General features: G+C 40.3%; 1 long non-coding RNA gene across 1 annotated transcript in view; it reads right to left on the bottom strand.

The window, feature by feature from the left end:
- Positions 1–9,649: 9,649 nt before the first annotated feature.
- Positions 9,650–23,047, bottom strand: part of LOC125394766 (uncharacterized) — a 15,617-nt gene continuing 2,219 nt past the window's right edge. Inside the window, exons 2-6 of the long non-coding RNA XR_015735854.1 lie at positions 22,807–22,933; positions 21,563–21,693; positions 20,490–20,577; positions 19,826–19,892; positions 9,650–11,380 (exon numbers count right to left, since the gene is read on the bottom strand). This is a non-coding gene — a long non-coding RNA (uncharacterized LOC125394766). The remainder of the gene's footprint in view (positions 11,381–19,825; positions 19,893–20,489; positions 20,578–21,562; positions 21,694–22,806; positions 22,934–23,047) is intronic.

Genomic DNA, 23,047 nt, shown 5'->3' with positions numbered 1-23,047 from the left:
CCTTAATCATATCAGAATGCATGTGCAAGCCTGCAATCCATCATTAATCATCACCAGCGCTCATGATGAGGATGGAGAGGCTCAACCTACACAATGGAATTCAGAGCGCAAAAGCCAGCTCAGTCATCTCTGTTTCTCCATCTATAAATTCTTTAAAACTCCTTCCCTGTTACTTCTCACTTCCCTGGAGCTTCCTAATTTTTTCCTAGCAAATGAAAAGCCTCCAGAAATTTGATAGGAAGAGAAGACAATGCAAGCCTCATCAAAGTAAGACTGAGTGTCTTCCTGACATCCTGCAAAAAGAACAATAGCATCGTGAGAAGCTAAAAGGCTTTTCTTACTCATTCATTTTTTAAAATAAGCCTGTAATTGGGCCATTTGACTTTAACTGCCTCTTTGATTTAGAGATGCAGATTTGTTATAATTGGTATTTAAAAATTTATGTCAGAGAGAGTTCTTTTAAGAAGCATGGCTAATATTTGTGAATGTTAATACAAGAAATGTGTTCTACAAATCTTTAGGGTTCTTTCTATAAAACTTTAAGTATTATTTAACATATAGAAGATAGTTTAAAGTGCAACAAAAAAAGAAAGAAAAAAGATCCCCATACACACTATTAGAAACCCACAGCAGCCAACTGACACGGCAAAGCACCTGCACACCATCGCTCAGAAAATAGGAAAATAGCTCTAAGTGCACAAAATTGGGAGTAATCTTACTTGGAATTTCAAGGTACTATAAAAGACTAATGAAAAAAATGTTAAGGTCATTGTCCTGTAGAGAACTATATACATATATTCACGTGTGTTTATATCATTTTTAGAGCTCTATACACATATTCACGTGTGTGTTTATATCGTTTAGAGAGCTGTATACATATATTCACGTTTGTGTGTTTATGTCCTTTTAGAGAGCTGTATACACATAGTCACGTGTGTGTGTGTTTATACCCTTTAGAGAGCTGTATACATATATTCGTGTGTGTTTATATCCTTTAGAGAGCTGTATACACATAGTCACATGTGTGTTTATATCCTTTAGAGAGCTGTATACACATAGTCACATGTGTGTTTATATCATTTATAGAACTGTATTCATATATTCACGTGTGTGTTTATATCCTTTATAGAGCTATATACACATAGTCACATATGTGTGTTTATATCCTTTATAGAGCTATATACACATAGTCACATGTGTGTGTTTATATCCTTTAGAGAGCTGTATACACATAGTCACGTGTGTGTGTGTTTATACCCTTTAGAGAGCTGTATACACATAGTCACATGTGTGTGTTTATATCCTTTAGAGAGCTGTATACATATATTCACGTGTGTATTTATATTCTTTAGAGAGCTGTATACACATAGTCACGTGTGTGTTTATATTCCTTATACAGCTGGATACATAATACATTCACATGTGTGTTAATATCATCCCTGAACGCCATTGCTGTGCTCATTAAAATGCTGTATGTACTTTAACATAATTTTTGTTGATTTTTTGGGAATTTCACATCATACACTCTAATCCCGCACATTTTCCAGGATCTCCATATCTGTCCCTCATGCTCATAGCATCCCCCAACAGAAAATTTTTAAAATGTTAATCAAAAAAAAAAAACTTTTGCACCTCCATCTTTCCTGCCTATCCAAGACCTCTTCATTCATCTTAGTGGTATTAGGAGCTGCTGTGTATCATGAAGCAGACCCATTCTCTCAAACAGCTTTCCTTGCAAATGTTCATTGCAATAAGTTGTTGGTCAGGTCCAAGGCCTCTGGCTTCTAGCACACAGTCAGCACTGGTCCCTCACTGAAACTGCTCTTGGGTATCCTGCTATTGTCCTGCATCATGGAGTTCCTGCCCCTATGGTTCCACTGGCCCAGTCCCTTCACACTTTCCAGCAGGCCATAGATGGGATAGATGTTGGGGATGGGTCAACTCAAAGCCCTAGATGTGGGTCTCCATGGTAGCTGATTTGGTAAGTCCAGCTGCTGGAACCACCCGCTCAGCTAGGGGCCAAGTCAGCTCTTCTAAGCCTATGCCATATGCTGTAAGGTTTCAATGTTTAAGAAAGATTTAGATGCTAAATTCTCTAATGAATATCTTGAGATTTGTGTCAAAGCTAAAGGAATGTATCAAAACAGTTTCATAGGAAAAGCTGTTTTTAAAAAAAAATACTGAGTTTAAAGGAAATAATGTGTTTATAGGAAATTTAACATATGATCTTCTCATATGAAGCAAGAACACTAAAGTTTTTTTTTCGCTTACACCCAACATTAAGACAATTGACAGAGTTCTCCTTTGACCCTTCCTGCCAACTGCCTGCCAGACTGATGATGACCTGTCTGAACAGTCATGTCTGAATCTGAAGTGATGTTTTATAAAATTCTAAAATGTTCTAGAGACTCTAGGAGAAAGGGACTCCATTTCATGATGTTACTTAATCTTTCTAATTCTGCAAGCTTCTGTGATTCTTCTGTTTACCATTAGATAGAAATTGCTGACATGCTTATGTGTGCATTGCTCTTGTTAACTTAATAGACATTGTTTTCATCATATATTCTGAAGTATTTTCTTAGTCTTTAGAAACAAGATGTCAAGAATCAAGAATCATCTATTTCCACTTATTCCCCAAGAATACTTAGGCTTCCAGCCAAAATGGAGTTCAAGAAGATGGATTCAGCACATGCGCACCACCCTGTATTAGAAACACAAGAAACCATGGTTTGCAAACATTAGAGTAGAAGCACTGAAATACCACAATTCTGAGAGGATAAAAACTCACCATGCTCTCACATCCTATAGGCAGTTTCCAGGCAACAAGATAGAGTGGAGCATCATCTAGGTCAAAGAAGCAGGGAACAGATGATAGGGAGACTGAGAAATTTACATTTCAGAACATGCTATGCCAGAGGTAGGAAACACATGAAGAAAAAAGCTGTAGAGCTTTGTCATAGAATCCATATAACATTACCAGATGAGTCCTGTGTTGGGTATATATGACAGGAAATGACCCAAGCTAGAGAAGGGACTGCAAGAAAGAAGTCAGAAAAATCTTGGGAGCTCACACAGAGCCAGATATAGCTCAGGTTCCCATCAGCAACTGGTAAACTACAAAATTGTGATTACGAAGGGCATTTCTAAAATTCCTCAAAATGACACTGCATTCCAAAGCACTGCATAATCAACGTGCTAAAAAAAAAACTAGTAGCAAAATGAAAATCTTAAAATCACGCAAGAAAATGAGAGACATCATGATATGACTCTTCACGGAAGTTATGAAAGCTGAAGGTGTGTAAAAGAAAATAAAATATCTGCCTAATAATCCGTTACCAAAAATTTCTTTCAAACAAAAGACAAACCACAAAATGAATGAAATTGATTGTCAACACAGTTACCCTCAACAAGGTTAAGAGAACTTCCTTACAAGGCTAAGGTCAACTTCCCAAGGGAGTTCCTTGGGCAGAAGGAAGTTGATAACAGCTGAAAAGTTAAGTCTCAAAACAAACTGAATACAAGGAGAAATGGTAAACATATATGAGTATGTTAAAAAAATATATTATTTTCAAATACCCTCAGAATATGAATGGCTACTTAAAGCAAAAATAAATACATTATAGAATGATGTTCATGGTGTATGTACAAGAAAATCCATAGCAAAAGAAAAAAAGCTATGGGATAGAAGTAAAATGTTATAAAATTCATATGCTGCATAGAAAGAATTATAATAACTGATGGTTGACTTGCTAAGAATATTCCCATAAAAATGACTTAATAAGAAAATAAGAAGCTATAAACTATCAATATAAATAAAATGGGACTAAAAGTGGTCCATGAGCTTCCCCATGATCATAAGAAAGAAAGAGGACCAGGACAAAAGTGGTAAAGAATGGTGAGGAATTTCTAAGAACAGCAAATTTGTGAATTTAAACCCAACCATATGCACAGTGGCAGTAATTCACACACCTTAAAATTTTGTGTAACAGATGAAGATCTTAGAATCTATCAAAAAAAAACCCAGAAAGATAAATGGACCAACAAGATGACTCAGAGGCCAAAGGGCCTGTCATCAAGCCTGGGACACACACGAAGGAAGAGAAAACTGATTCTCACTAGCTGTCCACTGACCTCAAACTTACACCCCCCCCCCCACCATGCACATACAAACACGTGCATACACGCAATAGTAGAAGGCAAGTTCAGATCCCAGCACCCATATTAGGCAACTCAAAACTTCCCTTGATTCCTTCTTCTGGCTTTTGTGGGTACCTGTATACACATGAACACAAATGCATAATTAAAAATAATTTTTGAACTACATAAAATGTTAGAAATATATTAATCACGATAGTGTTTATCACAAGAAAATTCAGCTGGCACTATTAATATCAGACAACGTACATCAGAACAAGAAATATTATCATGAAAGGAGACTTTTCATTGTATTAAACAGAATAATTCAACAACAAGATATAATAATTCTAGGCATCTATGAACCTACCAGGAACTGGATTGAACCCCCAAATTCATGTGGTGAAATCAAGTATTCCATTTGTGTGACTACAGTGATGAAACAAGCTATGAAGATGACAATTAGTATTAAATAAAGTCATGGGAGCTGAGCACTGAAGTGCTCTTTGGTCTGGAAGTCTGAACGGATAACAATGCCTGGTAAAAAGAACTACAAGGTTACAATGTGTAAGCTATGTGTCATCAGAGTAGTATCATGACATCTTACACTGTCCTCCTCTGTCCTGTACCAGACAGAAGTCCCTTTGCCCAGAGTGCCCATACTGTGTATGTGCCCACCAAGTAGTCACCTAGTGTTCATTCCGATTATTTTGATTATCTGATTGACTGTTGGGTCTTGCATTGCTTTTAACCAGTTAGACTTATTTTCTTGTCAATGGCTCATAAGCACCGGGTAGTGGTGCTAGCAATTTGGAGATGCCAAAGAAGAGCCATAAAATGCTTCTTTCTAAGAGAAGGGGGGAAAGGTTTTTAAGGGCATATGTGGAGACAGTAAGATGGCTCAGCAGGTAAAGACACTTGGGGCCAGGGCTGACAAAGTGAGTTCAATCCCTGGAACGTGTCCTTTCCCCTCAACTCATGTGTCATCCACCAACATTGCACCCAGGCAGGAGGGTGCACACACACAAACACTCTCAAAATAAATAAATATTTATAAAATCTTTTTAAAAGGCATGTATGAGGGTGTGATGGCATGGTTCGAAAGATAAAGGCACTTCTGTTCTCTCCGAGGTCTTATGTTTGATTCCTAGAAACCACATGGTGGTTAACAGCATTCTGTAGCTCCAGTGTCAGGGGATCTTACTACATCATCTCGCTTCCAAGGCACCAGACACAAACAAAAAAAAAAACTTCAAAAATTATTTTTCAAGGTATGTATGATGGGGAAAATCATATATAAGGTTAGGCTTTGTCTGCAGTTTTAGTCATATAGTAGAAGTGGGTGAACTTGGGGGTGTTTTGAGAGGTGACCACTTATCTTGAGGACTGATACTTCTTTCTTAATAGTTAATAGAGTAAGAAATCAGATGTTCTGAAATGCAAGGAAAAATTGATAAATGCCATTAACTAGCTTGACCAAATGACATGGAACACCAGCCCCAGCAATAGACGAACACACAGACCTTTCAAAGATTCACCAACTCAATATACAAACTAAGTCTTAGTAAATTTAAAAGTGAGAGTATACAAGCATGCTCTCTTTCTACAAAAGACTGGTGTGGGAGGTCCTTCTGTCTATGTGTTGCTTTTATTGGTTAATGAATAAAGAACTGGCTTGGCCTATAGCATGGGAGAAGAAGAGCAGACTCAGGGGGATGCCATGCCAGAGTCAGACATGCCAAAACTTTGCTGATAAGCCACTGCCGTGTGGTGATACACAAATTAATAGAAATGGGTTAAATTAATATGTAAGAGTTAGCCAATAAGAACCTAGAGCTAATGGGCCAAGCAGTGATTTAAATAATATGATCTCTGTGTGATTATTTCAGGTCTAAGATAGCCGGGAGACTGGGAAGAACAAGAAGCCCCTCCTCCTCCAACAAAAGACTTAAATTAGAAATCAACAGAGAGGTGTTTGGAAATTCTCCAATATTTGAAAACGAATTATACTTCTAACTGGAATAACTCATGGAGAAACAAGAAATAATAGGAGGAAATAGAAAACATTTTAACTGAATGGAAATGAAAAGGATATCAAACTGTATTATTGTTAGGTGTGATGGCACATGCCTTTAATCCCAACACTCTGGAGGCAGAGACAGGCACTGAATTCAGGGCCAGATCCAGGCCAGCAGTGCTAAGCAATGAGACTCTGTCAAAAGAAAGAGAGGTGAGGGACAAAGAAGTATGGATTACAGCTAAAGGAGAATTTAGGGAAGAAATTATAATAAATGCTTACATTTGAGGAAAGAAGGAAAGTCTCCATTAAATTATCCAAGATAATACAATGTATCTTGACTACAGGTTCCCCTCCCTCTATTCTCTCCAGTCCCTGACCACCTGCCCTTCCCTCTGGATCCAGTTCTTTCCTGTCTCTCCTTAGAAAAAGACAGGCTTCTAGAAAATAACAATGAAACCTGACAAAATAAAACACAGTAGGACAAAAACACTGAGGCTGGACAAAGGAAACCAACAGAAAGAAAATTGCCCCAAGAGTAGACACAAGAATCGGAGACCCACTCGTTCATACACTCACAAGTTCCATAGAAAATTAGTAAGCTGAGAGCTATACTATATACACAGAGGACTGGGTGCAGATAGGTGTAGACTCTGTACCTGCTGCTTCAGTTTCTGAGAGTTCACAGGAGCCTTGCTCAGTTGATTCAGAGGGTCTTGTTCTCCTGGTGTCCTCTAGCCCTTCTGTTCTTACATTCTTTCCACCTCCTCTTCCACAGGGTTCTCTTAGCTCTGAGAGGAGGGATTTGATGGAGACATCCCATTTAGAGCTGTGTGGTCCAAAGTCTCTCTCTCTCTCTCTCTCTCTCTCTATATATATATATATATATATATATATGTGTGTGTGTGTGTGTGTGTGTGTGTGTGTGTGTGTGTGTGTTGCTGTGGGTCTCTCTGTTTGTTCTGATCTGCTGCAGCAGGAAGCCTCTCTGAAGATGACTGAATAAGGCACCCATCTGTGAGTATTACAGCCTATCATTAAGAATTATTTTATTCTTACTTTTTTTTTAGACCAGTAGTGTAGTATTTGGTTTTACCCCAGATTTCTGGGCTAGTCAGTCTCTGGTTCTAGGTCTCCCAGTGTCCAGTATGGGTTCTGTCTCATGGTGTTGGCTTGAAGTCAAATCAGACATTGGCTGGTTACTCCCACAAGTTCTGTGCCCTCACTGCCCTAGAATATCTTGTAGGCAGAACATATTCAGAAGTTTTGAGGCTGGTTTTGTACCCCTATTTCCCTTTCAGGAGTCTGCAGAGCACCTTTCCACACCGAGGGCACTAGAAAATAGGGGTGAAGGCTCTTATAGGCTGCAGCTCAGCTTCTCCACGGTCAATGAGTGGGTGCTATCCTCTACAAGGGGGCCCTGCAGTCAGTACACAGAGACCAACCCATTGTCTTAGCAACAGCCTGGGTTGTTCAGGGGATTTCCATGAGACCCCTGTAGGATTACTTTCACATATTTTGGGAATTTTTCACTGCACTAAGTTTCCATACCATCTCTCAAAGTCTCCTCAATTTGTGCTGACTAACCCTGCATCCTCTCTCTCAACCCTATACCTCCTCTCCTTCCCCAACTGATACTGAGATTTGTGGCCCAAGTCCACACATAAAATCCATTCTATTCCCCCCTCTCAAGGAAATCCATTCATGTGTTCCCCCAGTCCCTACTTCTATGCCTAACCTTTCTTGGTCTATGTGTTGTAAGTTGGTTATTATTTATTTAATGGCTAACATCCTCATATAAGGGAATACATTCTACATTTATCTTTCCGAGGTCTGAGTTACCTCACCTGGGATAATCTTTTTTTCTATTTTCATCTATTTGCCTGCAAATTTTGCAATGTTATTCTTAATAAGGGAAAAAAATCTTAAAGGAAATAGAAAGTAGGCAGAAGGGAGTCATGAAGAACACTCAACAACATTGAAAACATATAAATAGAGACAGCACTGAGAAAATAAATCCTATGAGGACAATTAAAAGAAAGACAAGTCTACGGTGAGACGACAGTGGAAAACGAAGGGAAGTCACATTCATCTGTACTGAAACTTCAGAGAGACGACACTCACACTTTGCTAATAGTTAGGAGAAAATCCTGACCCTGAAGGGTTTAAAACATAGTTGGATGGCAGACTTCACTCCCAGGCAACCTCGAACAAGATTGCAATCAGAATTATATGCATTACAAGAGACCTGTGGCTGGCAGGTAAAGGTGCCTGCCATCAAACCCAACCACCTGAGTTCAACCCTGCAGACCCGCATGGAGAACCCACTCCCACAAGCACTTCCATGTGCGTGTCTTGGCATGCGTGGGTCCACCTCCACCACACGCCCAAAATAAATTAAAACGCCATTTGAAAACATTTTTAAAGAATCAATAGATTGCTTATTATAGGCCCAGAACTATTCCGTACCATTTATATACATATATTCATTTGATTACCATAATTCTAATTATGGAGGAGGAGAAACGAGAGTTGTATGGACTTGAGGAAGTTGCCATGGTTGGGATAAGCTGTGCTGGAGGTTGAAAGGTCCCCAGTAATGAAGTTATTCGCGTCAGGTGTCACATTCTAATATTACCAGTGATTCAGGGTTTAACAGTTTAAATCAATTCCTTAGTTATCCCAACAAACCCTTCCTCTACTCTAAGCTCTGGGATCATATAGATGAGCAAATTTGCCTTAAAAGTGTACATACAATTTACATTGGTGTCACTGGAGTTATACTCCCTGCCCTCAGAACTTTATAATCTAGTTAGTTGTGTATGGCTGTGCATATATGTATAATAATTTAATTTATATGTTAATATATAAGGAAACAAGGGGGTGGGTTAAAGTCGCGAGTCAAACTGAGTGATAATGCCTTTGGCTCTTGTCTACAAATTACACGTCTGTGGATTGAATCACAGGTGGAAAACATTTTTAAAAATTCTTCTGTGCAGATCTTTTCTCAGTATTTAAACAAAGCAGTATAATAAGTATTTATACGATACTCGAATTGTATCAAATACTATAATAATTTAGAAGTGACCTTGGGTATTTGGGGTTCTGTGTGTAAATTATATTACAATACACCATTTTATACAAAGGACTTGAAGATGAAACGTAGTATCCACATGTCCTGGAGCCAAACTAACACTACCAAGGGACACAAGTCTCAGAAAGCAGATGTGTGACACACCTTGGAGGAAACAACCTGGAGCTCAGTTTTTAAAAAGCCATGATTACTTAAGTGAAGGGAGAAGAAAGGGCATGCAGGCTGGTGATAGCAAGAGAGAGGCTCGTGTGCAGGTATGCGCTCAGGTTGGCTATGGACAGGAAAAGCTAACGATAGCTGAAGATAAAGCCAAACATGTGGATAAGAAGTACCCAAAGCTGCAACACAAAAATGACCGAACTCATTATATTTTAGTATGTAGATGGAGTGAGGGCAGAAATATCAGCGGGACGGGATTACACAGGATGCCCAAAACAATAGAGGAAAGGGTTCAAAGATCATCTGATCTGTATGTCATCACTTTAGAACACAAAATGCCATCAAAAGGAAAAAATGAATTAGACTTGACCCGGTCTATTCTTGTTCATTTATAAAAGCCATAACCTTACTTCAGCCATTGATAAACATTTATTGCTGCTTCCACCAAAGAGCAACAAATTACAATAGAATTGGGAGCTTCTTACAAAGAATAGCATACTTGTTGATACTCTTTGTGGACCAATGAAGTGCCTGCTAGGTTCACCTGACAAGTTACCAGGCCTTCGGTGTGTCCATGGGATATCCCCGTTGCAAATTATCAGCAAATTAGAGAATGTTCTCCATGACAGGAGCACACAGCCCTGGGGTATATCCGTACCCTTGTGCTTGGCTCAGATCACCTCCCGGCAATGTTCCTCTGCTCCCCGGGATCTTTCTAATAGCCCTGACCGCCAATTAAACAACATCGCTGTCTCTGAATCTCAATTCGGACACTGGGATCAAGTTTATGCCTGATGAGACTAATTAGCTCTTTTGCACAGACATGAAGTTATCAGTCCTAAAATGGAAGACAAAGAAACGCGAAACAGAAATCCCCAGGAGTGATTCTGAAATGGCTCCTGTTTCCATTGAACATTCATAAGACCCCAGCTGAAAGAACATTTTACCATAAATTGAAGGGCTGTGTTAACAGGAACCGGGTCTGCAGCCACGAGCGCAGCAGAGTCACCACACATTCTAAGTCTTTTGTCGACACCTAGTGGCCAGAATCGTGTGCGTCCCAGGAGACATTTTTAATTGCAGGTAAGGGTTTCCTGCTAGATTGCCCCTTCCGTACGTTCTGTATTAAGACTCCTCCTCGCGGTTTCCCGTCCTACCTCGGGGCGTATCTGTGAATGTGTAGCTACGGATTTATAGTAGTCAAGGTTCTACGTGATCGACTATTTTCAAGTATTTTAATACTGTAATCTACTCCACAGGGATGACTATCAAATATTCATCATTCCTTTTCTCTACTTTCTCATGTGTGTGTGTGTGTGTGTGTGTGTGTGTGTGTTTGTCTCTGCCTCCCAGAACTGGAATTACAGGGATACAACAGCAAGGCGGGCTTTTTATGTGGGTGCTGGGGGACTGAACCCGGGTCCTGATGCTTACACAACATGTATTTTACCCACTGAGCCATCTTCTAATTCCTCTAAAAAAACGGTTTATATTAGTAGTATTATTGAAAGCATTCCCCATTTGTCATAGTTTGTATACCGAAATTTAAGCAGCTTTACATTTTCATTTTGAAAATTCACGGTTTCCTTATTCCCGCCACACGGCGAGACAGAGGAAACACCATCAACACAGTGCAGGGTACAGCGGAGGTATTTCTAGTCGGGAACTGTAAAGGTATTGTAAGCTTTCAGATAGCATTCCTCTCAAAGCACTTTTTAGACATCCCTTCCCATTTTCAGGTCCAACCCTCCCCATGCAGAGCCGGCACAACAGCAGCTGTAAGCAATTAGATGAGCCCAGCACAGAAGCGGGAACCTGGGCAGCATGCTTAGTTCATCCTGGGGTGAGATTTACCGGTTTGTCCTGTACCGTCTCAAGAAACCTCCACTTTAGAGGTTTTCATTCCTTAAGGAATTTCAATGAATGTCCAATAATTTCATCGGACGATCCCATCTGGAGTGGAACAAAAGACCTACCTGTAAAAAAAAAAAAAAAAAAAAAATAGGTAGGCTCCTAGCAGAATCAATCACCTTTATAGGTCCAAATGGTACATTTGTGGAGTAGCAAAAGTCACAACTTCCTGAGCACCCACATACTTGGCATATATTTGGTGTTTTGTCGATGAGAAAGCACATAGCATTTAGGATAGTCATATTGGCTTCAGAGTTTCAACTCTCAGGGACGTCACAGAGTTATCACTATGTGCCATATGGAACTGAATGGGAAAGTCAGAGCTAAATCCTGTTATCTCGGTATGTCCTACACCTGCGATATCTCAGTATCTACACAGGGAGACGGAGTTCACGTGGATGCTACCAAAGACATGGAGCCCATACCTCGAGATGGGTATTGTGGTCTAAGGCCAGGAATCAAAGGTTCGCTCTGGCGCCCTTTGCTTACTTTCAGTCTGCAGGATCCAGTTTGAGTTTTAAACTGAAAACGTTTGCTTTTTGTTCCAAGGACAATGAGATTCTTCCAACTTTTTCCTGTTGAACCAACACACCTCTACCACTGATTTTTGCGGTCCATTTATATCTCAGAAGTATCTTTTTTAAAAGATCAGGATAATCCAAATTGGTTTAACGTGGAACTCATGTCTACCTAAAACTTGACACTTCACAATTGGAAAATGGTCTTAACATCAGTTCTCCCTGGTTACCACTCGGTGGCTTTTTATATTGTAGAGCAGCGACACCTGGTGTTGACAGTGCGTATTGCACCTCTGGCCTACTAAGTCTCCACAGTGGTCATGAATTGTTCAGCAAAGGACTCCAGTATTCTGCTGGATGGACGGTACCTTCAAACTGAAAGAGTCAACAGATATTCTGGTCTCTTTAAGTTGCGTTTGTCAGCTGCTTTGTCATAGCAATAAGCAAAGTAGCTAATACGTACATAGCGGGGCTAGCAAAATGCACATTTCCTCTAGATATGCGCAGACAGAGGCCATCACGTAAGTGATTCTAGAGCCTGGCAAGTTGACATTAACCGTCACAGGCATACAGGGAACAGTCAAAAGCCAATGTGACAGTTAAAGCCTATGTTAGGTTCACAAGTCACAAACTAAAAATCAAACAAGCAATTATTAAAACAAGGCTCTCTTCGGTGTATACCAACAGTATAACATCCACTGAGATTTCTTTATGACATTCCTGTGTTGCCAGCTATCCTTAGCAGACTAGAACATACAAGATGCTTCTAGGTCAACTGTGGATTTTCTAAAAGTAGCTAAAGCATGCGTTGTGTTAAATACTAAAGAGCTGCTGGAGCTTCCAGGCAGGCAAGGCAAGGGATGGATCTTCAATAGCTGAGCTCTGCAAGCAAGACAAATAACAAAGCTGTGGCAGATCTTTCTTTTAAAATGTTTCTGATTATTCTTATTTTATTGGAATCAAGTAAAAGCTCGATAAAATCTTTCATTAAAATAACACAGCAAGTTTTTCTAAGTTTCTAGTATGCTTTAGATCTGCTTGGCTGACCAGAAACGTTGTCTTTCGTCCATTCTGATTGGTTAAAACTCCTGTCTTCACAATGCCATAGCCTTTGCAGGTTGAGCACCCTGTGATTTCTTGGTTTGCTTTCATGCGCATCCTTCATTATTGAGAACTCAGACACGCTACAGAAAAGGACCACATGTATTGATCAGAAAGCATTAATGCAAGCAGCTGTGAGGGCAGATGAACTAGAAACCCCCACCCAAGGGTTACATATTAGCTTCTGAATAATCTCATGAGCTGGGACTTTGATCACCCTTTAGAATTCCATAAAATTCTCTCCCTTATACCGACTAAGAACAAACCAAAGGGGAGTAGGGAGAAGAGAAACCAGACCGGCGCCAGACGGGCTGCCATTGGCCTCCTCCCCACCATTCACCTGCCTCCCGGCCATTCACCTCTCTCCCCTCTCCGTCGTTTTGTTCTCAAGGACAGAATGAAAATTTGGAAACCACGCCAATCCACGTTTGAATCTCAAAGCCCTCAGTGCACGCAGCTCTGTGGCTTCTGAAGGTTCACTCCATATCTGGGTCTCACTTCATTCTATGAAATGTAAAAATTCCCACCTACTGGGCAGCACCGTTGGGAAGGCAGATAGGGCGTAGCTGTGAGACCCAGAGTCAGAACCAGCGCATAGCTGTTATTGATGATAGCTGCCACCACAGCTGCATCTGTTTAACTTTCAGTGCCTATCTATTGATCACTTTGGCGAAGTACAAGAAGCAGTGAGGGACACACAAAACTATATGTCTTTGGAGGGGATTTATGCTTCTTCCTTTGAATGGCAGAGTAACCAAAATGTCATCGCCCACTACTCATTAAAAACCCTTCAACAAAGTCACCCCTCTGTCCTAGTGTAGGAATAAGAAAAAAATAATAAAATAATAGCCCTTATTTTATGTGTAGACGTGTTTGTATGCACATATGTAAGTGTATCACGCGCATGCCTAGTCCCCCTGGAGGTCGGAAGAGGACATCTCCTGGAACTGGAGTTACAGACAGATGGAAGCTGCTCTGTGGGTGCTGGGAACCAAAGCCAAGCCTTCAGCAAGAGCAGCCAGTGCTCTCACCTTCTGAACCATCTCTCCAGCCTCTAGGAAGGACTCTTGTTCCTTGTTCCTCAATAAGACTCCTGTGTTCTGTACATTGCACATATGGTTTAGTTACCTTCTTTTTCTTTTTTTTAAATTTTTTTATTAATTTATAAAAGTTTCCACTTCCGCCCCTCCTCCCAATACCCTCCCATTCCCTCCACTCCCTCTCCTCCTCCCTCTCCAGCCCTAAGAGCAGTCAGTGTTTCCTGCCCTGCGGGAAGTTCAAGTTCCTCCCCCCTCCCTCCAGGTCTAGGAAGGTGAGCATCCAAACTGACTAGGATCCCAAAAATCCAGAACATGCAGAGGAAACAAGTCCCAGTGCTTCTCAGACAGTCCCCGTGCCAGCCACATTCAGAGAATCCGGTTTGATCACGTGTTCATTCAGTCCCAGTCCAGCTGGCCTTGGTGAACTCTCATTAGATCAGTCCCCTTGTATCAGTGGGTGAACGTACTCCTCACAGTCCTGCCTTTCTTGTTCATGTTCTCCCTCCTTCTGCTCCTCATTTGGACCTTGGGGGCTCAGTCCAGTGCTCCAATGTGGGTCTCTGTCTCTATCTCCTTTCATCATCGGGTGAAGGTTCCCTCTGCTCCTGCCTTCCTTGCTCACGTTCTCCCTCCTTCTGCTTCTCATTTGGACATAGGGAGTTAAGTCCAGTGCTCCAATGTGGGTCTCTGTCTCTATCTCCATCCATCACCAGATGAAGGTTCTATGGTGATATGCAAAATATTCATCAGTATGGTTATGGGCCAAGGCCAGTTCAGGCACCCTCTCCTCTGCTGTCCAGGGAACAATCTGGGGATCTCTCCTTGGACCTGGGTATCCCTCTAGAATCAATTCTCTTGTAAACCCTAAAATGGCTCCCTTAATTGAGATATATACTTCCCTGCTCCCATAACCATCCTTCCTCCCTCACCCCCCATCACAATCCCCCAAGCTTTCCCCAATCCTTCCCTACTCCCTTCTCTCTAACCCTCTCCCCTTCCATTCACTCCCGCCCCCGTGCACCCAATGTTGCCTGGCACTCTTGTCTACTTCCAATATCCAGGAGGAAAACTACATGATTTTCTTCAGGTTCACCTTCATATTTAGCTTCTCTAGGATCACGAATAATAGGCGCAAAGACCTTTAATTATGGCTAGAATCCACTTATGAGTGAGTACATACCATATTCCTATTTTTGGGTCTGGGTTACCTCACTCAGTAAAGCGTTTTCTATTTCCATCCATTTGCATGCAAAATTCAAGATGTCATTGTTCTTTACCGCTGAGTAAAACTCTAGTGTATATATGTTCCACACCTTCTTTAACCATTCTTCTATTGAGGGGCACCTAGGTTGTTTCCAGCTTCTGGCTATTACAAATAGTGCAGCTATGAACATAGTTGAACAAATACTTTTGTAGTATGATAGGGCATCTCTTGGGTATATTCCCAAGAGTGGAATTGCTGGGTCCTGAGGGAGGTTGACTCCCAGTTTCCTGAGAAACCGCCACACTGATTTCCACAGTGGCTGCACAAGTTTGCACTCCCACCACAATGAATGAGTATTCCCCTCACTCCACATCCTCTCCAGCATAGGCTATCATTGGTGTTTTTGAGTTTAGCTAATCTGACCAGTGTAAAATGGTATCTCATAGTTGTTTTGATTTGCATTTCCCTGATCGCTAAGGAGGTTGAGCATGACCTTAAGTGTCTTTTGGCCATTCGAAGTTCTTTTGTTGTGAATTCTTTGTTCAGATCAGTACCCCATTTTTTAATTGGCTTAATTAGACTTTTAGTGTCTAGTTTCTTGAGTTCTTTGTATATTTTGGAGATCAGACCTTTGTCTGGTGAGGAGTTGGTGAAGATCATTTCCCAGTCGGAAGGCAGCCTTTTTGTCTTACTGATAGTGTCCTTTGCTTTACAGAAGCTTCTCAGTTTCAGGAGGTCCCATTTATTCATTGATTCTCTTACTGTCTGTGCTACTGGGGTTCTACCTAGGAAGTGGTCTCCTGTGCCTATGTCTTGTAGACTACTTCCCACTTTCTCTTCTATCAGGTTCAAAGTGATCAGGTTAATGTTGAGGTCTTTAATCCATTTGGACTTGATTTTTGTGCATGGTGATAGATATGGATCTACTTTCATTCTTCTACAGGTTGACATCCAGTTATGCCAGCACCATTTGTTAAAGATGCTTTCCTTCTTCCATTGTATACCTTTAGCTTCCTTGTCAAAAATCAAGTGTTCATAGGTTTGTGGGTTAATATCTGGGTCTTCTATTCGATTCCATAGGTCGACTTCTCTGTTCTTATGCCAATACCAAGCTGTTTTCAATACTGTAGCTCTGTAATAGAGTTTGAAGACAGGGATGGTTATACCTCCAGAAGTTCCTTTATTATATAAGATTGTTTTGGCTATCCTGGGTTTTTTGTTTTTCCATATAAAGTTGATTATTGTTCTCTCAAGGTCTGTGAAGAATTTTGATGGGATTTTAATGGGGATTGCATTGAATCTATAGATTGCTTTTGGTAGAATTGCCATTTTAACTATGTTGATCCTCCCAATCCAAGAGTAGGAGAGATCTTTCCATTTTCTGGTATCCTCCTCAATTTCTTTCTTCAAAGACTTAACGTTCTTGTCCAATAGGTCTTTCACTTCCTTGGTTAGAGTTATCCCAAAATATTTTATGCTATTTGTGGCTATCGTGAAAGGTGAAGATTCTCTGATTTCCCTCCCTGCTTCTTTATCCTTTATGTATAGGAGGGCAACTGATTTTTTGAAGTTGATCTTGTACCCTGCCACATTACTAAAGGTGTTTATCAGCTGTAGGAGTTCTTTGGTAGAGTTTTTGGGGTCGCTTATGTACACTATCATATCATCTGCAAATAACGAGAGTTTAACTTCATCCTTTCCAATTCAAATCTCCTTGATCCCCTTATGTTGTCTTATTGATATTGCTAGAACTTCAAGCACTATATTGAAGAGGTATGGGGAGAGTGGACAGCCTTGTCATGTTCCTGATTTCAATGAAATGGCTTTGAGTTTCTCTCCATTCAGTTTGATGTTAGCTGTCGGTTTGCTGTAAATAGCTTTTATTATATTTAGGTATGATCCTTGTATCCCCAATCTCTTCAACACCTTTATCATAAAGGGATGTTGAATTTTGTCAAATGCTTTTTCAGCATCTAATGAAATGATCATATGGTTATTTTTCTTTCAGTTTATTTATATGATGGATTACATTGATAGATTTGCATATGTTGAACCAGCCCTGCATCTCTGGGATGAAGCCTACTTGATCATAATGGATAATTTTTCTAATGTGTTCTTGGAATCGGTTTGCCAGGATTTTGTTGAGAATTTTTGCGTCGATGTTCATGAGTGAGATTGACCTGTAAGTCTCTTTCTTGGTTGTGTCTTTATGTGGTTTTGGTATCAGGGTAACTGTAGCTTCATAAAAAGAATTTGGCAATGACTCTTCTGTTTCTATATTGTGAAATACATTAAGGAGTATAGGTATTAGCACTTCTTGGAAGTTCTGGTAGAATTCTGCATTGAAACCATCTGGTCCTGGGCTTTTTTTGAAAGGGAGGTTTTTGATAACAGCTTCTAATTCTTCGCGACTAACATGTCTATTGAGATTGTTCACCTGGTCTTGATTTAACTTTGGTACATGGTACTTATCTAAAAACCAGACTTCTTCCTGATGAATTGTTCCTGTTATGAGTATAAAATGTCTGTCTCCATCTCTTCTGATTGATTTTAGTTTGAAGTCAATTTTGTTGGAAATTAGAATGGCCACACCCGCTTGTTTCTTAGGTCTGTTTGCTTGAAAAACCTTTTCCCAACCATTTACTCTGAATAGATGTCTGTCTTTGTGGTTGAGGTGTGTTTTTTGTAAACAGCAGAATGTTGGATCCTGTTTTCGTATCCAATCTCTTAGTCTGTGCCTTTTTATAGGTGAGTTGAGTCCATTAATATTAAGTGATATTAATGACCAGTGGTTGTTGACTCCGGTTATTATTTTTTTTTGTTTAGTAGAGTTTGTATGTTTCCCTTCTTTAAGTTGTGCTTGTGAAAGGTCGCTAGATGTCTGAGTTATTGTAGGCAGTGTTGGCAATGTTGGATTCCTTGGGTTGCGATTTTCCTTCTATTACTTTCTGTACGGCTGGATTTGTGGCTACGAATTGTTTAAATTTGTTTTTATCCTGGAATATTTTGTTTTCTCCATTGATAGTGAATGATAGCTTGGCTGGGTATAGTAGTATGGGTTTGCATCCATGGTCTCTTAGTTTCTGCAGTACCTCTATCCAGGACCTTCTGGCTTTCATGGTTTCCATAGAGAAGTCGAGTGTAAGTCTGATAGGTTTACCTTTATAAGTTACTTGACCTTTTTCCTTTGCAGCTCTTAATATTCTTTCTTTAATCTGTATGTTTTGTGTTTTGATTATTATATGGCGAGAGGATGGTTTTTTTTGATCAAGTCTATTCAGTGTTCTGTATGCTTCTTGAACCTTCATAGGAATATTGTTCTTTAGGTTGGGAAAGTTTTCTTCTATAATTTTGTTGAATATATTTTCTGGGCCTTTGATCTGCAGTTCTTCTCCTTCTTCAATCCCTATTATTCTTAGATTTGGTTTTTTTATTGTGTCCCAGATTTCTTCAATGTTTTGTGATGAGAATTTGTTGGATTTGCTGTTTTCTTTGATCAGAGCATTTATTTTCTGTATGGTATCTTCAGAATCTGAGATTCGTTCTTCCATCTCTTGTATTCTATTGGTTATGCTTGATTCTGTAGTCTCTGTTTGTTTACCTAGATTTTCCATATCCAGCCGGCCCTCGGTTTGTGTTTTCTTCATTGCCTCCATTTCAGTTTTCAATTCTTGAACTGTTTCCATTACCTGTTTGATTGTTTTTTCTTGGTTTCCCAGTGTATCATTCACGGATTTACTCAGTTCTTCAATTTTATTATACTTCTCATCCATTTCTTTACTCATTTCTTCAAACTTTTTGTTGTACTTCTCATCCAATTCTTTAAGGGAGTTATTCATATCCTGTTTAAGGGATTCTATTGCTTTCATAATGGCATTTTTTTCCACTTCTTCTGGATTAAGGTGTTCAAGTCCTTCTATTGTAGGGTCGTTGGGATCTGGTGTTTTCATGTTGTTTTCAGATTGTTGGAGGAGTTCTTGCCTTGGCGTCTGCCCATCTCCTCCTTCAAATGCTCTCTATTGGATCTTCTGATACCGGGTCAGGTTCCCTTGTTGGGCAGGGACTTCACTGACAGAAGGCCTACCTTTTCTCAGGCAGGCTATTGAAACACAGGCACTCCCTCCTGCCGGGTTGCGTTCACAGCCCAGGCCCAGCATGCAAGGCAGCTGAGCTGGGGAAATCCCCTCCTCCGATGGATGTCTGCTAGAAGATCAGTGCCCCTTGCTGGCCAGGAATGTAGCTGAGCTGACACAGGGCCCACCTGTCCTCAGGCAGGCTATCAAAACACAGGAACTGCCTCCTGCCGGGTTGTACCCACAGCCCAGGCCCAGCGTGCAAGGCAGATGAGCTGGGGAGATCTTATGGCTCCAGGGGGAAGGAAGGAAGAGAGGAAGGTGTACCTGGATGAAAGCTAGGATGGGCACCTTCTTTTTTCTCCTTCTTCTTCTTCTTCTTCTTCTTCTTCTTCTTCTTCTTCTTCTTCTTCTTCTTCTTCTTCCCTCCTCTCTCTCTCTCTCTCTCTCTCTCTCTCTCTCTCTCTCTGTGTGTTCCTTCTATTAGGTAGTTTCTGTTGCTAGTTTTCTTGATTTGAGTTACTCTATTAATACTGCTGAGTCCTGACTTTTTCCCCTTTCCATTAATACTTACCATTAGTGGTCCCTGGTTTTTTCATAAGTGTGGGCATATCTTCTCCATAAAGGGGAAAATGGATGTTCTTAAAATTAGACAAGAAAAAAATCATAAATGAATGTCAGTATCTCCATAGTTTTTATTTCTACTCCCCAAAAACTCTCATTTTACCAGATTAAGGGGGAAGTACGGCTTTAAGAATTACTCATGTGTCAGTGACCTTTAAATCTCCATCTCCCACACAACCCATGCTTTCACTAGGTCTGCTTTCCAACACCTAGCTGTACAATTTCACAAGACTCTCTTTCAGGCCTCTTATGGTCTATACAAATTCACTGTCTTTCCCTCTAAAGACATCCTCCTCAGAGGCAGCATTCTACTTTTAGGCCAAACAGGCCTAGATCTATATCCAACCAGGGATGGCTCAGTAATAAACTTAACCACTTTGTGCTTTAATTTCTTCACATAATAACTTCAGAATCATAATATCGTCATTTCATATATGGTTATCAGGGATAAAAGAACTGTGAAAATATTAATATGGCTGATTCTGAGTATCATCAAAAGCAACTCTATTCCCCAAGTACCTTAAGCCAAAAATTTATGATTTTCAACTTGCCTACATCTCCTCATGTGCAACCAGCAAGTGGCTAGACAGTATTCCGTCCTCACCTTCATCCACCTTAGTTCAAGCCCTGCTCTTCTTTGTGAACAATGTAGTAGTTCCTTCCCAGGCGATCCAACGACAGCATGCAATTTTATTCTCTGTACTGAAGTCAGAGGATTTTTCTAAGACACAAATCTGATAAGGTCATGACGCTCCTTAAGTCTGCTCTTTGGCTTCTCCTTGTTTCCAGCATTCTATCGACCTTAATACTGAACTTAAGGTCTATTCTATGCTACTCCTTGGAGACTCCTGTGTTGCTGTGCACCTCTCTAACTGTCCACAGCATGTGGGATTCTAACATGGTACTTTTGTTGCGTAAAACGGCCTTTAATCTGCATATCTCTTCTTGGCATTTAGGCAAACACCTATCCGTCTCTCAAAGCACAGATCAAGGATTAGCTCCGCTATGAAGTTGTTCCTGATAGCCAGCTTCCTGCCCCCTTTCTCCTGTCTGTGACAGATCATTTCCTAATACAGCAAAGATTCCTAACCCACATTGTGTAATACATAACATACATTTCTAACATGCATAACTTCAAAACTTTTTGAAGTGTAAACTTCAAAAAGTTTGCAATCATCAGTGAGAAATTCTTTTATATAACAAGCCAGGCAGGGTAAGGAATTATGAGCTATAAGAAAATAATGAATTGAAAATACCTTCAACTCGGATAAGGAAAATGTGGTACATTTACACAATGGAGTACTACATAGCGGAAAAAAATAATGACACCTTGAATTTTGCAGGAAAATGGATGGCACTAGAAAACATCATTTTGAGTGAGGTAACCCAGACACAGAAAGACAACTATCACATGTACTCACTCATAGGTGGATTTTAAACATAAAGCAAAGAAAACCAGCCTACAAACCACAATCCTAGAGAACTTAGACAACAATAAGGACACTAAGAAAGACAAATATGGATCTAATCTACATGGGAAGTAGAAAGTAGAAAAAGACAAGATCTCCTGAGTAAATTGGGAGCATGGGGACTTTGGGGAGAGGGCTGGAGGGGGAGGGGAGAGGCAGGGAGGGGAGCAGAGAAAACCGTAGAGCTCAATAAATATCAATTTATAAAAAGAAAATACCTTCAACTCAAGTCAGGGTTCTTTTCTCTGAAGCCTTCTGTGTTCCACCCCACTGCAAGGTCTCTCTCTCTCTCTCTCTCTCTCTCTCTCTTTCTCTCTGTGTGTGCATGAACTTAATTCTCACAAATACTCTGCAATAGATAGCAGTATGCCCACTCAGAAGGGAGAAAACTAACACATAAAGAGACTAAATAATTTGCCTCATATGACCCCACCAGAAATAGTTTAAGAGTCCAAACAATATGTGTAGTGTCAGTGAGTATCTGTACAACCACAGTATCTTCCTAGAAAATGACCAGTAGGGGTGGCTAAGAGATTCAAACTGGAAATTCTTGGGCAAATTTAAAATTTTAAAAAGTAATCTAGAATTCCCTCCTCAAATCTGCACTTCATTGCATGCTGTTGCTTGAAACATATAAGTCTGATATCACCAACTTCCCCGGAGCTGTTCTGTGTTTTCTTTCTCTGAAGAACCTAGCATCTTAAGTCCCAAAAGAGAAAGACAGTCCCTACCTCTTCCTTGTTTCTTGTTTGCTTGTTTTTTTGTTTTGGATGTGCAGCACCTTTTCCCCTGGGAAAGAAATTTGTCTTCAACTGCAAATCTCAGTCTACGTCCAATGACTGTAGTGATTGGTAGAGTCATAAATTTTCGGTATTAAAAAGCAACTACTCCAAGAAACAGTGGCTTATCCTGTCAGCAATGAGTGAGACCAAGGTGAAAGGCACAGCTCCACTGTATTGCCCTCGCGCTCTCAGGAGTTCCCCTAATTCTTGAGGGACCTTGACTCAGGCCAACCCAGGATTTGTGGCTTTCAGAACAAGCCAGTATGAAGCTGACTTGAGACCTCATAAAGATACTTGACTTGATGTATGAGAGTTAAGAAAAGGGGAGACATTCCAAAAAGAAAGGCACACCCCAGAGCAAGGGTGTGAGCTTTTCAAAGAAGAGTCACACTTCGCTATCTTTACAACAGTCAGATGTAGCACTTTTGTGAGTTAGAAGGTGGTTGAATACTAACTGAGATCACCTGGATGCAGTAAGTGAGGACATCAGACTGCAAAGATAGTACTCCTGTTTGATCACACACACACACACACACACACACACACACACACACAAAAGAAAATGGAAAGAAATAAGACCTTACTCAAGGTCAAATACATTCAGACCTTAAAGTTGGGTTGTTAGTAATTTTAAATTAACTATCCATATGTAAAAATAATGTTTTCTCTATGTTGATAACCTTTATAGCAAATGCTGGTAACAGTGCTCGAACTCATACTTCTCAGCTGGCAAAAAACTTCAGTTGAACTCCATGATGTAAAGATCCTTTTCTTCTCAGGCCTCCATACTTTTCTTATCTTCTGATCCTGTCTCAAAAGCAGTAACACCATTACTAGGAGACTAAGCTGGAAGGATGTACAATTCAAAACTAGTCTGAGCAACACAGGGAGACTTTATCCACAACAAGAAAGACAGAAGGA

Source organism: Myodes glareolus, chromosome 21 (assembly GCF_982192425.1).
Source record: "Myodes glareolus chromosome 21, mMyoGla1.1, whole genome shotgun sequence".
Lineage (NCBI taxonomy): Eukaryota > Metazoa > Chordata > Mammalia > Rodentia > Cricetidae > Myodes > Myodes glareolus.
Note: the sequence above shows the minus strand (reverse complement) of the source record. Positions and strands in the feature narration are given on the sequence as shown.